We start from the raw sequence: 13347 nt of genomic DNA, 5'->3' as shown, positions 1-13347 counted from the left end.
CCCGCATAGAGAGAGTTCCAATTCAGGGTTCAGCTTCTGGAGAAGGGCCGCACACAAATGAAAAGAGACTTGAAAAAATTCAACTTGGCGATATGGGGGGCCAGGCAGTAGTCCAACTCTAGTGGGAGAACTACTACCTGCTCTGGCCCTGCCATCCCCTTTTATTGAGGCTTTGGGGAAAACATCTTAGGCAACATAAACAGAAATTTACATGTACCCCTTAGGCAGGAAATAACAGAAACTTTCACGGGACGAACAAGGTAGATTCTGCTTCAGCTAACAATATCTCAACTAAAGGTTAGAGCAATTAAGGTTGTTGACCAGCCTTCCTGGCTTCCTGTCAATATCTCTTTTTTAGTGAAACTGATTTGTTTTCCAGCATCTCCCCCATTTTCTTTCCTTAAAAATTTTTGCATATGCAGACTAGAAATAAACAAAAAATGAAACAAGCAACAATGGCTATGCTGAGAGTCAAATAAAATCAGTCTGCAGTACGTTTCTTTCTGGGCCAACAGTTTTTGAATCTCAGATTCAATGTCCAACAGTTTTTTGAGTCCAAATTTTAATGTCCAAAAGTTCCGAGACCATGTCAGCAATGGTATCCGGATGGTGGACAATGGTGACAATGTAAGTCCGACCTCTGGTTTGTTCCTGGACAACCTGCAGCGATGCACATCTGCTGACTGCTAGTGGAGGCAAGGTGTTGTCAGCAGATCTTCGATCTCTGATCTGTTTTTCCTCTTGTCTTTATGGCTGGAGTTTTCCTGTCAATTCTTCTCTGTTGCAGGAATCCACATGGTCTTGGAGTTGTTCCCTGAAAATATACAAACATATTCTCGACCAAAAGTTAATGGAATCTTTTCTATAAATTTTACTTGGGATCCTTTTAATTTTTTGCCCAAACAATTTTCCTTTGGCTTATTCTGACATCATGTGTATTTTTTGTCCTGCTGTTAGCATTTACAAATAAAAACTTGTTTTTTTAAAAAAAAAAATTCTGAATATGTTTCCTTACATAATATTTTTCCACTATCCCCCCTTTTTTGATTTAATTATTAGGAGGCTTTTGGAAAAATTTTATAATGCAGTCAAAAAAAAATTTTTTTTTTTTGCAGAAAAATATGTGATTTTACCATGAAATGAAATACCAATAGAAATTTTAGTTAATACTTTAGAAACAACTTTTTGTATAATGAAATTTCTTGAATATTTACTTATTTCAATTAGCCAATTTAAGTTAATCTGAAAGCTGTAAAACTTAATATTCTAACAATAATTTTTAGATTACCCAGTAAATCTTAATGCAAAGGATTATTTGCATCCTTGAGAAGGTTCTAAACATTCTTGGTATTAGACTGGATTTAAACATAGGGCAACTGTTGTCGGCCAAGTCTTTGTTGCCTGGGTCCTGATCTGAGGTGGACAAGTCTCTGTTGGTCACCTGGGTCCCGATCTGAGCTGGGCATGGGAAGCATGAAGCAGCCATGGGGCAGGAGACCTCCCTCAGAAGGGGCGAAGATTCAAGCCCCTGCAATGTTGGGGGCATGAGGATCTGTGCCCCACCTCTGTTGACCCCCAAGTTCTCTCCTGATGGCCCCTCTGCGACACTGCCTGTCTTAGGTTGTTCCTCCCTTGAGGAATCTTACCCGTCTCTGGCTAACCAGCCTTCCTCCAGGGCCAAGAAGGGTGATATGAGGTTCAGGTCTGTCTCCTTGGTAGCTTATGCCCCTGTGGCCTCCATGCCCAGTACCTGCCTTGGGATCCCCTCGCCTGCTGGCGGGGCCCTGGCATTGATTACATATCTTGGGGAACCAAGGTTTCTTCTCCAGGGAGGGTCCAGCTTACTCCATTGGGCAAGAGACAGATCCATGATACCAGCCACCACGAGGCTTCAACCTCAGCATAATTTGAAAACTCAGACAATAGCTGTGAGTAATTGGATTGTGAGAAGTTGGTCCCTCTTTGGCAAAAAAGAGCAAGAAGGGCCAATATACAATAGAATGTTCAAGTGCCTTCCAAGGGGCCTTCCACACAGTGGAAGGGATTAAATCCTTTCATATGCTTTTAAATTGTTGCCAAATATTCAAATAATTAGTTTGTAAGTTTGTTTGGTATATGCTGGTATAAAATATCAAAATTATAATGACATTGTAGAATAATATCATGTAAGGTTATTCTTTACTCAGGCCATGGAAATTTAATTTTAAACTGACTATCAATTTCTTTTCGAATAAATAAGATCTTGATTATATTTTCTGCACCTCTCCCAAGAGAAATTAGTGATAGTCCCCTACTTCTTTGCCCCATCCATGCTCCTCCTGAATATTACAATAGGTGGGGGGATCAGCCCATGTAAGGGTTCTTACCCATGAAGGGTCAGGAGCATACATATGAAATACTTCCACATTTGTCCCAGGTAATATTACCGTACAAATGATTACTGTTAGCATGGCAGGAAAGGTGTTCTTGGACGTTAGGCATCTGTACTGTCTTCTTTACCATGCATCAGGTCGTCTCCGGGCTGTTTGTTGTCTGGCTCATCCTCCTCTTGCTTCTCATCTTCAGTGGACTCATTGGAGTCGCTGCTCTCTGTGGCTGAGGTAGTTGATTGTCTGCAGCTGCATGGTGTTGCTGCAGGTGCAGGATCCTCATTGGTCTGGCTAGTTTCTCTCTTGGATCCCTGTTCGGATGCCAGATATAGGACTCTCTTTCACGGCCCGCATAGAGAGAGTTCCAATTCACAAATGAAAAGAGACTTGAAGAAATTCAATTTGGTGATATGGGGGGCCAGGCAGTAGTCCAACTCTAGTGAGAGAACTACTACCTGCTCTGGCCCTGCCATCTCCTTTTATTGAGGCTTTGGGGAAAACATCTTAGGCAACATAAACAGAAATTTACATGTAGCCCTTGGGCAGGAAATAACAGAAACTTACATGGACAAACAAGGTAGATTCTGCTTCAGCTAACAATATCTCAACTAAAGGTTAGAGCAATTAAGGTTGTTGACCAGCCTTCCTGGCTTCCTGTCAATATCTCTTTTTTAATGAAACTGATTAGTTTTCCAGCACTTTTTATGGCAAACCAATTGGTGGAGCATGGAATAGTAGAAAGTCTTTTTATACATGCCAACAAATCTTCCAAATCAGAAGTGAGACAAGGAAGCACTACTAATATTTTATGAAATCCATCGAAATATAATCACCCTTCTTACAAAGAAAAGCCTTCTACTTAACAAAGTATATGTTCAAGTCACTCTGAGTATCTAACACTACTTAGGTACTGTTTGGATTAAAAATATAAAACTTTAAGACACCTCCTTTCTCCCTTCTCCCCCCCCCCCCCCCCCACATAAGTGATAATAAACTGCTGAAGTCAGTATATAATACAGAGTTTAATTACATTAGTACAGTCTTAAACTATTATTGGGTCACAAGCAATTAACATGAGCTCTTGAGTAATTGTTAGACACTATATTAATGAATCTTAGATTTAATATCTTTGACTTTTTTGTTCATGGGAAAGGATAGAGAGTCAAATGAGTTGATCAGTTTTTCCACTTGCCTGAAAATAACTATTCACCATTAAGAATCACTTCCTGTCTAGTTTCAAATCTTCAGAGAGAATAATACTTTTAACTTCCTATTAGAAGAGTTTTCTAAAAACTGATGATTTTCAATGTCAACGAGTTCTTCTACCTTAATTACTCCTGGTAACTTACTCTTTTGTATAATTTTAAATAATTCTACTCCCATCTTTTTAACTTTCAAATATTTGTAGAATCTTATAGTATACCCTGTAGTCATTACTTGCCTAGCTATATATATTTGTCTACTTAAATCTTTTCTTATAAATTAATCCCTTCCTTCTCTTAATCATTACAATTGTTTTCTCTGGCCTAACTCCAATTTTTCTTCAGATTACTCTTTCAAGGCATCTAAAATCTAACACAGTATTCTAGGCTTAAATTATATCTGCATATCTCCTCTTTATTTATTTGTCATACTTCCCATGTGTGTATGATTTCTGTATACCATTGCCCAATAGACATTTGGCCAGGCAAAAATACACTTCATACTTGAAAGGTAATCATAAGTTTCCCAAATTTTATTAAGAAAGATGTTCATTTTCATATATTACTTGTCTACTATCATAAGTCTAGAGTAATCCACATCAGCATTAATAAAGTAAATTAGTTGAGTCTATTTTTGTTTTAACTTCAATGTTTATTTTAGCATTATATGTTTCTTTCTTGGTCTTTGTAAAAATTAATTAAATTGGTATATTTTATTTCCCAGGAAATGAATCACATATTAGAAATGCATATATTGCCATAGCCTGTTTGGCTCAGTGGATAGTGTCATCCCACAGACTGAAAGGTCCCTGGTTCCATCACATCAAGGGAACGTGCCTCAGTTGCAAGTTCATACCTAAGTTGCAGGCTCAATTTCCGGCCAGAAGGCAACCAATCAATGTGTCTCACATTGATGTTTCTCTCTATGTGTCTCTCTCCCTCCGTTCCACTCTCTCTAAAAATCAATGGAAAACTACTCTCAGATGAGGATTAAATAAATAAATAAATAAATAAGAATGAATATATTCTCAAATTTAGTTTCTGCAATTCTCTTTTTTTATTATAGTCAATCTAAATTAATACATGGATTGAGGAAATTTAATTAGAAGAAATTATTGTATTAGTTTCAAATATAAAAGGAAACTGTAAAATAAATTTTATTTAAAATTTTACTTTCAAGGCCAGCCAAGTGGCTCAGTTGGTGGGAGAATCCTACCATATACCAGGTTCCATTCCTGGTCAGGCACACACCTAGGTTGGGGGTTCAATCCCCAGTCCACATGAGTGTAGGAAGCAATCTATCGATCTCTCTTTCTTTCTCTCTCTCTCTCTCTCTCTCTTTCTCTCTCTCTCTCTCTCTCTCTCACTTTCTCTCTGCTCCTTCCTTTCTCTCTAAAAAAATAAATAAATAAATAATATCATATCCTCAGGGAAGGATTAAAAAATAATTTACATTCAATGTCTATTGTGCTGCTTATTGTAATTTTTAAAATAATGTTTATCCAAATTTTTAAAAATCCAAATCTATTGATTCACATAAACATATAATTCCCAATCTACACTAATAAAAGAGAAAGATGCAAATTAACCATACTATCGTGACACTCACCAGCCAATCAGGAGTGAGTATGCAAATTAACCCAACAAAGTTGGTGGGAAAGAGAAAGAGCTCAATAGAACAATTAGCAACTTTCCAGGTGTGTCCTTTCAGGGTTGGGGTCTCTATCTCTGCTGATTGATTGGTCAGTACCTGGGCAGCGGGTCGTTATCCAATGCAGCTGCTCCCGAGGACAAGCTTGGCATCCTTATCTGGTTTTTCTGCTTTTCTGGGCCTGGAGTCAAAACACAACTGAGGCCTTGCTATTATCTCTAGGGAGGAAAGCTCAAGGGGTCCTAAACTGCATGACCAGCAATTTGAAAGGGAGGGTCCATACCACATGACCAGGGTTATGTTAGGAGTGGAAAGGTCACCCTGGGGGCAAGGTCCCACCTTACAAGTGTCTGGTGATACTCACCCAGAGCTTTCCACTCTGTGCCCTTTTGTTTCTGGGCATCTTCCCTGTTCTGCTTATGTCTGTCTAACTGCCTATTTCACACCAATAGCTCCCCCCTGCTGATCACTGCATTATGTACAGGGATCATAAATATGTGAGGATAGCAAATATACTCAGATTCTTCATAAAATAGGATCAAAAGAAATTTGTGGGAGAATAAAATTAAATACAGTCATTTCTATCTACAGGTTCCATATCCAAGGATTCAACCAACCATAGATCAAAAATATATAGGCCTACTAAGGGACTTGAGCATTTTCAAATTTTATATCGCTAGTGACCCTGGAACTCACAGATATTGAGAAATGATTATATATTAAACTGACTGTATGGACACTTCTGATTTCTTTTTTTATTTTTATTTTTTATTTATTCCAGAGAGGAAGGGGGAGGGAGCTAGAGAGAAACATCGATGATGAGAGAGAATCATTGATTGGCTGCCTCCTGCACACCCCCTTCTGGGGATGTAGCCCACAACTAGTCACGTGCCTTTGGCCAGAATCAAACCTAGGACCCTTCAGACCACAGGCCAATGCTCTATCCTATGAGCCAAACTGGCGCAGGGGTCTTCAAACTACGGCCCGCGGGCCACATGCGGCCCGCAGAGGAGTCTGATCCAGCCCGCCAGGTTTTTTGGGCAGTGAGTGCAGCCGAGGTGTTACAGTAGGAATTAGTAGTTCATATAGTCCGGCCCTCCAGCTCTCTGAGGGACCGTGATCTGGCCCCCACTTTAAAAAGTTTGAGGTAGGGCAACACTTCTGATTTCCTACTGATCCTAAACACATCTGATGGTACCCAAATGCCTTGGAGAAATTGGGGCTGTTTTAAAAGTGATTTTTTCCAGGTCACTGGCACCCTTTAATTAACTATGAACTCTGGTGGTCTGAAAAGATAACTACAACTCCATACATGTCTCTCTAGGATTAATTTTCAGGGTAGGGAATGTCTGGCCCTGAGGCCATATAAGGCCCGTGAAATTATTTGGTCTGGCCCTGCCGAGACCTTAAGGATGAGTTAATTAAATGTTTGACCAAATACAACAGGCTAATTTTTACATTGATAATTTTGTATGGCCCACAAATTATGTTATAAATATCCAAATGGCCCTAGTCAGAAAAAAGGTTCCCCACCCCTGATTTACACCTGAAAAATTAGGAATGAATATGTCTTCTACTCATACTAATTGATTTCCATATTCCATTCTTTAGTATCAAAAATTACTTTCATCTTTTTCATTCAAAACTCTTTCTTGAGTATTTTAACTACTATCAAATCATGCTAATGCCATCATAATTCATGTAATTGTTATTAAACAGGAAAGTAACAACTAGAAGGAAGACCAAATATTATAGGCATGTTATTTGGGGGGCTTTGCCAGAAAACTACAACTTTTCACATCTCAGGGGACTGGGCAAGGGAAGATAGATGCATGCCCAGTAAAGTTGGGGGGACTAGCAAAGGTGCTTACTGACAGTCATACTTGGGAACAGCTTCTTGGCCAGAATAGAGATGACAACTGCAAGGGCATGAAATTTGGGCTATTTAATCCCCTAAACAAAGAAGCTTGCACTCTCACCCTCTCTCGATTGCTCTCAGTTTCTCTTGGCTGCCCTTGGGACTCTTACTGCAGAGGGTGTACTCTCTCGGCTCCCTGCATTCACTCATACGGCCCATGGTCATGTGGACCCACACACAACGGACTAATGGACTGCAGCTAGCCTGATATTGAACTGGAGCCAGCTGCAACATGAAACAGAAACTCTGGCTACTGACTCTGATTTTAACTTTACTGAATCCCTAGCTACACCTCTTCCATAACTGGATTAAGAGAAATGGGACTTTGAAATCCCAGGGATGTAATTCAATGCAAATAAAAATCACCCATCCTCTGAGCAAGTCTCAGAAATTATTTTCCCTGAAGATATCAGAAGGACTCCACCTCTCCAGCCCCACCCCGCACTCAGTGGGAAAGGGACACCTAAATTGCCCCAATAACAATCCCAAATATTTTCTTTACATTTGGCTCAATGCACACTGATTTCAATAACCACAGCTATTTCAGGAGGTAGAATTAAAAAAAGGGGTCTAAATGGAGTAGATTTCATTATGAAGAAAACAATTTTCTCCCATTTTGAAACCAGCTAAATAGTTAAAGCTTTTTTTCTTTTTCTTTTTTTCCCCTCTTTCTCTCTCCCTGAAAAGGTTGACCCTGAACTGACAACAAAACCCTAGGTGGGATATTTAAATCTTAAGTGAGTGGTCAGTTAAGTGCCTGTAGAGGTAAAAGGACAAATAGCATATTTGGTATGCTAATGGACCTATTTACTTCAAGGAAAGTGACAAAAACATCAATCAAATCAGAAGAGGCTATTAAGGATTGTTAACTCCCTTTCAGATGAGCAATGATTTCCACTGGGATTTAAATAAATATTCATGAAAAGGACCAATGACAGAAATTTCACCAAAAATCACATTATGGTTAGGTTTCTACATAGTTTATGACAAAACTTTGACTATCTGGGGCAGACTTTTCTTTTAACAAAGATTGGCTTTTTTTTTTTTTTTTCCACTTTAAACCCAAAATATGTTTATTTTAAATTATTCCCTTGGGGCATCTCTAACTCTCAAAAGATTGTATAATGTCTTCCCCAGCCATAAAAATCACACAATTGCTAATACACTATTGTTAATCAGAATGTACTTCAGTTAAAAAAAAAAAAAAAAAAAAAAAACTGGAGATGTTTAAAAAACATTTAAGGGAGCGGTATCAAATCATAATTTAAAATCATATGCAAATTATGTAAAAAGCACTTTATTTTAATTGAACAAGTGAGGCTTTAGAATTTTTTATATATTTGCCACCACCTGGTAACAGCTCTGTGTGAATTTACTACAGACATCCCAAAATAAAACCCCATCAGTAAAGTTTAGTTCAATTCAATTCAATTCAGTAAATGTCTCTGGTGCTACTACTATATTTTTAGGATTGGCCTTTAGACCATGTTAGTAACTCAAAAGTAAAGTATAGTATAAGGATTCGATCTTAAAGATGCTTACAGCTCAAATGGAAAAGCAAACAAGTCAAAAAAAAAAAAAAAAAAGCAATTGTATGACCATTACCAAAGACAAAAGACAGGTGCTGATGAAAATGTGAAGAAAAAAGAACCTTAATAAACTGTTGGTGGGAATATTGTAAAAAATAATATAAACAAAAATAATATAAAAAAATAATATAAACATTTGGAATGTTAAAACTGGGGAAAATAACCTTTGGACTTGCCCTAAAGCAGCACTAAACAACTGTCTATTGGGAATACAGGACTGTTGGCGAGCACAGGAGACTTGTTTGAAAAGTTTACAAAGAGGGCATTCTGAGAAAAGGGAAGTGTGCTGAAGGCAGCCTGCTGTTTATCAGAATTCTGACTTAGGGAAGTGCCGAAGGCGGCGCCCCTAATTACTTCTTGACCTTTCCAAACAAGTCTGTGTACATGCAGATCTCCGGGTGTTTACTGGAATCCTTATGCTTAATCTTCGGGTGTCCTTGCTTAAAGGACACTACAAACACATGTGTCCTCCCAAGATTACGTACCCTACGGATTGTATCCAAAGGATAACCTTTATCTCAAACTGCTGTTACAATAAAAGCCTAATGGAGGCAGGTGATCAAAGCTGTCTGGTTCCTTTAGTCAGGCAGTCCCTTGGCCCTCTCTTTCACAGCAGATGTTGTGTTGGAGTAATCCATTCATCTGTTGCTCCGGTTCTGCTGGTCAGCCCTAGCACAGGACTGAAAATTAAAGACATTCTTTAAAATTAGCGTTACTATGCTAGCTTATCTGCACCTATAGAAATGCCTTCCTTCTATTATAGTAATTTTCCCTCTTACCCTTGTCTTTACCACTTAATTGGAATTGTTTAATAGTTCTAATCTGATAGTTTCAAACTACCTATCTAAATCAATGCTTCAAAAATAGCTATTCTTTTATCTCTAACTAGAGGCCAGGTACATAAAATTTGTGCATGGAGGGAGGGGGAGGTGTCTCTCAGCCCAGCCTGAACCCTCTCAAACCTGGGACCCCTCAAGGGATGTCCTACTGCCTGACCTAATTCAGTACTGCTGGCTCCCAAATGCTCTCCTGCCTGTCTTCCTGATTGTCCCTAACTGCTTCTGCCTGCCAGCCATCACCCCCTAACCACTCCCCTGCCAGCCTAATTGATGCCTAACTGCTCCACTGCCAGCCTGTTTGCCCCTAACTGCTTTCCCCTGCAGGCCTGGTCACCTCTAACTGCCCTTCCCTGCAGGCCTGGGTCCCCCCGAATTGTCCTTTCCTGCAGGCCCGGTCGCTCCCAACTTCCCTCCTCTCCCAGCCTGGTCACCCATAACTGCCCTCCTTTGCAGGCTTGATCGCCCCAACTGCCCTCCTTTGCAGACCTGGTCCCTTTCTACTGCCCTTCCTTGCTGGCCATCTTGTGGCGGCCATATTGTGTCCATATGGGGGCAGCCATTTTTTACTACATTGGGGCAGCCATCTTGTGTGTTGGAGTGACAGTCAATTTGCATATTACTTTTTTATTAAATAAGATAGAAGCCTGGTGCATGGGTGGGGGCCAGCAGGTTTTCCTGAAAGATGTCCCGGATCAGGGTGGGGGTTCCCTTGTGGCATGGGGCAACCTGGGTGAGGGGCCTGTGATGGTTTACAGGTTGCCCATGCCCCCCAGTGACCCAAGCAGAGGCCCTGGTATCTGGGATTTATTTATCTTCTATAATTGAAACTTTGTAGCCTTGAGCAGAGCCAAGCCTCCTGCTTGCTCTGTGGCCGAGGTCATTTTTGTTGGGATTTATTTATCTTCTATAACTAAAACTTTGTAGCCTTAAGTGGAGGCCTGGACCAGCCAGAGTGTGCAGGAAGCTTGGCTTCCTCAATTACTGGGGAAACCCAACCCTCCTGCTAGCTCTGTGACCACAGCCAACTGGGTTGGGTTAATTTGCATGCTTACTACTGATTGGCTGGTGGGTGTGGCTTGTAGCGGGATAATGGTTACTTTGCATATTACTCTTTTATTAGATAGGATAAGCAAGAAATGAAACAACCTAAATGTCCATTGACAAATGAATAGATAAAGATGTGGTTTACATACACACACACACACACACACACACACACACACACACATCGTGGACTATTATTTAGCCTTAAAAATGGACTAATGGACTGCAACTAGCCTAATGCTGTACCAGACCCAATTCCACCATAGAACAGAAGCTCTGGATTTGGGCTTTGCTTCTATCTCTACTGAACCATAGCTGCACATCTTTAAGGACTGGATTAAGTGAAATGGGACTTTAGAAGCCCAATAATATCATTCCACAAAAATTAAAAAAAACTCATCCCCCTCTGAGAAAATTATTTTATTGAGATATTGTAAGGACTCAACTACCAGCACCCAGTAGGAAAGGGGGTCCCACACTTTCACTGATAATAGGTGAACTTGGAGGACATTAGGCTAAGAGAAATAAGCCAGACACAAAAAGACAAATACTGTATGATCTCAGGTAAGAGAGCAGAATGGTAATTTCAAGGGGCTGGAGAGAGGAGAAAATGGGGAGATGCTGGTCAAAAGATACACATTTTTAATTATGCAAAATGAGTAAATGCTAGAGGTTACTGTGACTGTAGTTAACAATACTGTATTATATACTTGAAATTGATTAAAAGAAATAGCTCTTATGTTTTCTCACCACACAAAAAATATATAATTAAATAAGGTGATGAAAATGTTAATTAGTTTGATTGTGGTAATAATTTCATAATGCACACATATATCAAAACATCAAGTTATATACCTTAATTTCATATGATATTTATTTGTCAATTAATAAAGCTGGAGGGGGAAAAAGAAGCAATTTTTAAACAATGTAAAAGGGTGTTAAATAAACACTAAACACAAAACAAAATGAAAAAAAAATTAAATGTAGGCCTGGAATTTCAAGAATCTAGATGAATTTAGACTTGAAAACGTGCTTAGAAAAGTTGGGAGAGGCTACATTAAAAAGATAATTGGAAATCAAGAGGTTGTTAGACTTGGTGCATGAGGTATTGTGAAGCCTGGAAATTTCTTTCTTTTTTTTTTTCATTCTTTATTGTTTAAAGTATCACATATTGATGTGAGAGAGAAACATTGATTGGCTGCCTCCCATACACACTCCCACTAGGGATCAAACACACAGCATGGGAATGTGCCCCACAGGGAATCACACCTGTGACCTTTTGGTGTATGGTACAGTGCTCCAACCAAATGAGCCACACCGGCCAGGACAAGCCTTGAAATTTCTTAATCATAAGTTCAACATACTAAAAGCAGGATTTGAAAAAGACTATTCAAAGTAAGGTTTCTAGCCCTAGCCAGTTTCGCTCAGTGGATAGATCATCAGCCTCTGAACCAAAAGGTCTGTGGTTTGATTCCAGTCAAGGGCACATACTTTGGCTGGCCCAGGCCTCCTTCCCTGCTAGGGCCCTGTTCAAGGCTCATGCAGAAAGCAATCAAATGATGTTTTTTGTTTTTCTCACATCAATGTTTCTCTCTGCCTTTCCCTCTCTTCCACTCTCCCTAAAAATCAATGGGGAAAAAATATCCTATGGTGAAGATTAATAACAACAACAAAAGTAAGGTTTCTAATGCCGACAAAATCAAAGAAATTGCTACATTTCAGAGATAGTACCTCCTATGAGTTGACAAAAACCTATATAGATAAACAGCAGTAGAAAGAGAGAGGAAATAACCAAAATAGATTATTTCAAGAGAAAATTGAAAGAATTTGGTGACTAATATTGGAAAGAAAGAGAGGAGTCATAACTTTAAGCCTAGTTGACACCATTAGAAAAAAGGAGTAAGAGAAAAAAATTTATATGGGAGGAATAGAAATTACATTTGGAGATGATGGTTTTCAGATGGTGGTGAGGTATGTAGGTAGACATTCCAAACTGAAATTCTGAGGTTCACTTTTCAGAAATTAGTTATCAACTAACGATGGCACTATATAGCACTTCTCCATTTTCAGTTCTCTGCCACAGAGTAAACTTTACCTTAAAGAAATCCTCCTGAAAAATTAATCTTGATAAGATTCATATTCAGCTAATTGAGTTCCTTCTAACTGCCAGTCAATGCAGTAGGCACTTTCACATACATTATCACATTTAATTCTCACAGCAACTGCGTAAAGTTGTTTATCAGAAATTCTAATTAATTATATTGTAATGAAAATGCAACTGCCAAATATTAATCAAGTATTCATTGAATTAATTAGATATATATTGTTTGATTTCTAATCCTATACTGCTCCACTGCCCAGATTCCAATTTTCTTTTAATAGACATTAATAGCACAAAGTAACAAAAAGAGTAGTTCAATGTCAAGTAATGCACATGAATAAAATGCCTTAGTGGAAACAGAAACATAGTGGGAGAAAGAAGATGCAAGTTACAACCTAAGCTCAACCTTAGGCAAATCATTAAGTTTTCTTGATGCTTAGTTACTTCATCCATCATATGAAATTATTGACTTTCATTGAGTCTATGTTTTGGGGCTGTGTACAGGTGAAACAAGGCATTAGTGGAAAAGCTCTTTACTAAACAAATCAAATATTTAGAAAAGGGTAAGAGGATACATTTTTCTGGGTCCTCTTCTTTCCTTTTCAATGTCTTTTCTTCATCTCCGTTTCTCACC

This window comes from Pipistrellus hanaki (assembly GCF_964339955.1).
Source record: "Pipistrellus hanaki genome assembly, chromosome: 3".
In the NCBI taxonomy this organism is placed as follows: Eukaryota; Metazoa; Chordata; class Mammalia; order Chiroptera; family Vespertilionidae; genus Pipistrellus; species Pipistrellus hanaki.
The sequence above is the reverse complement of the archived record's forward strand: the minus strand, read 5'-3'. Positions refer to the sequence as shown.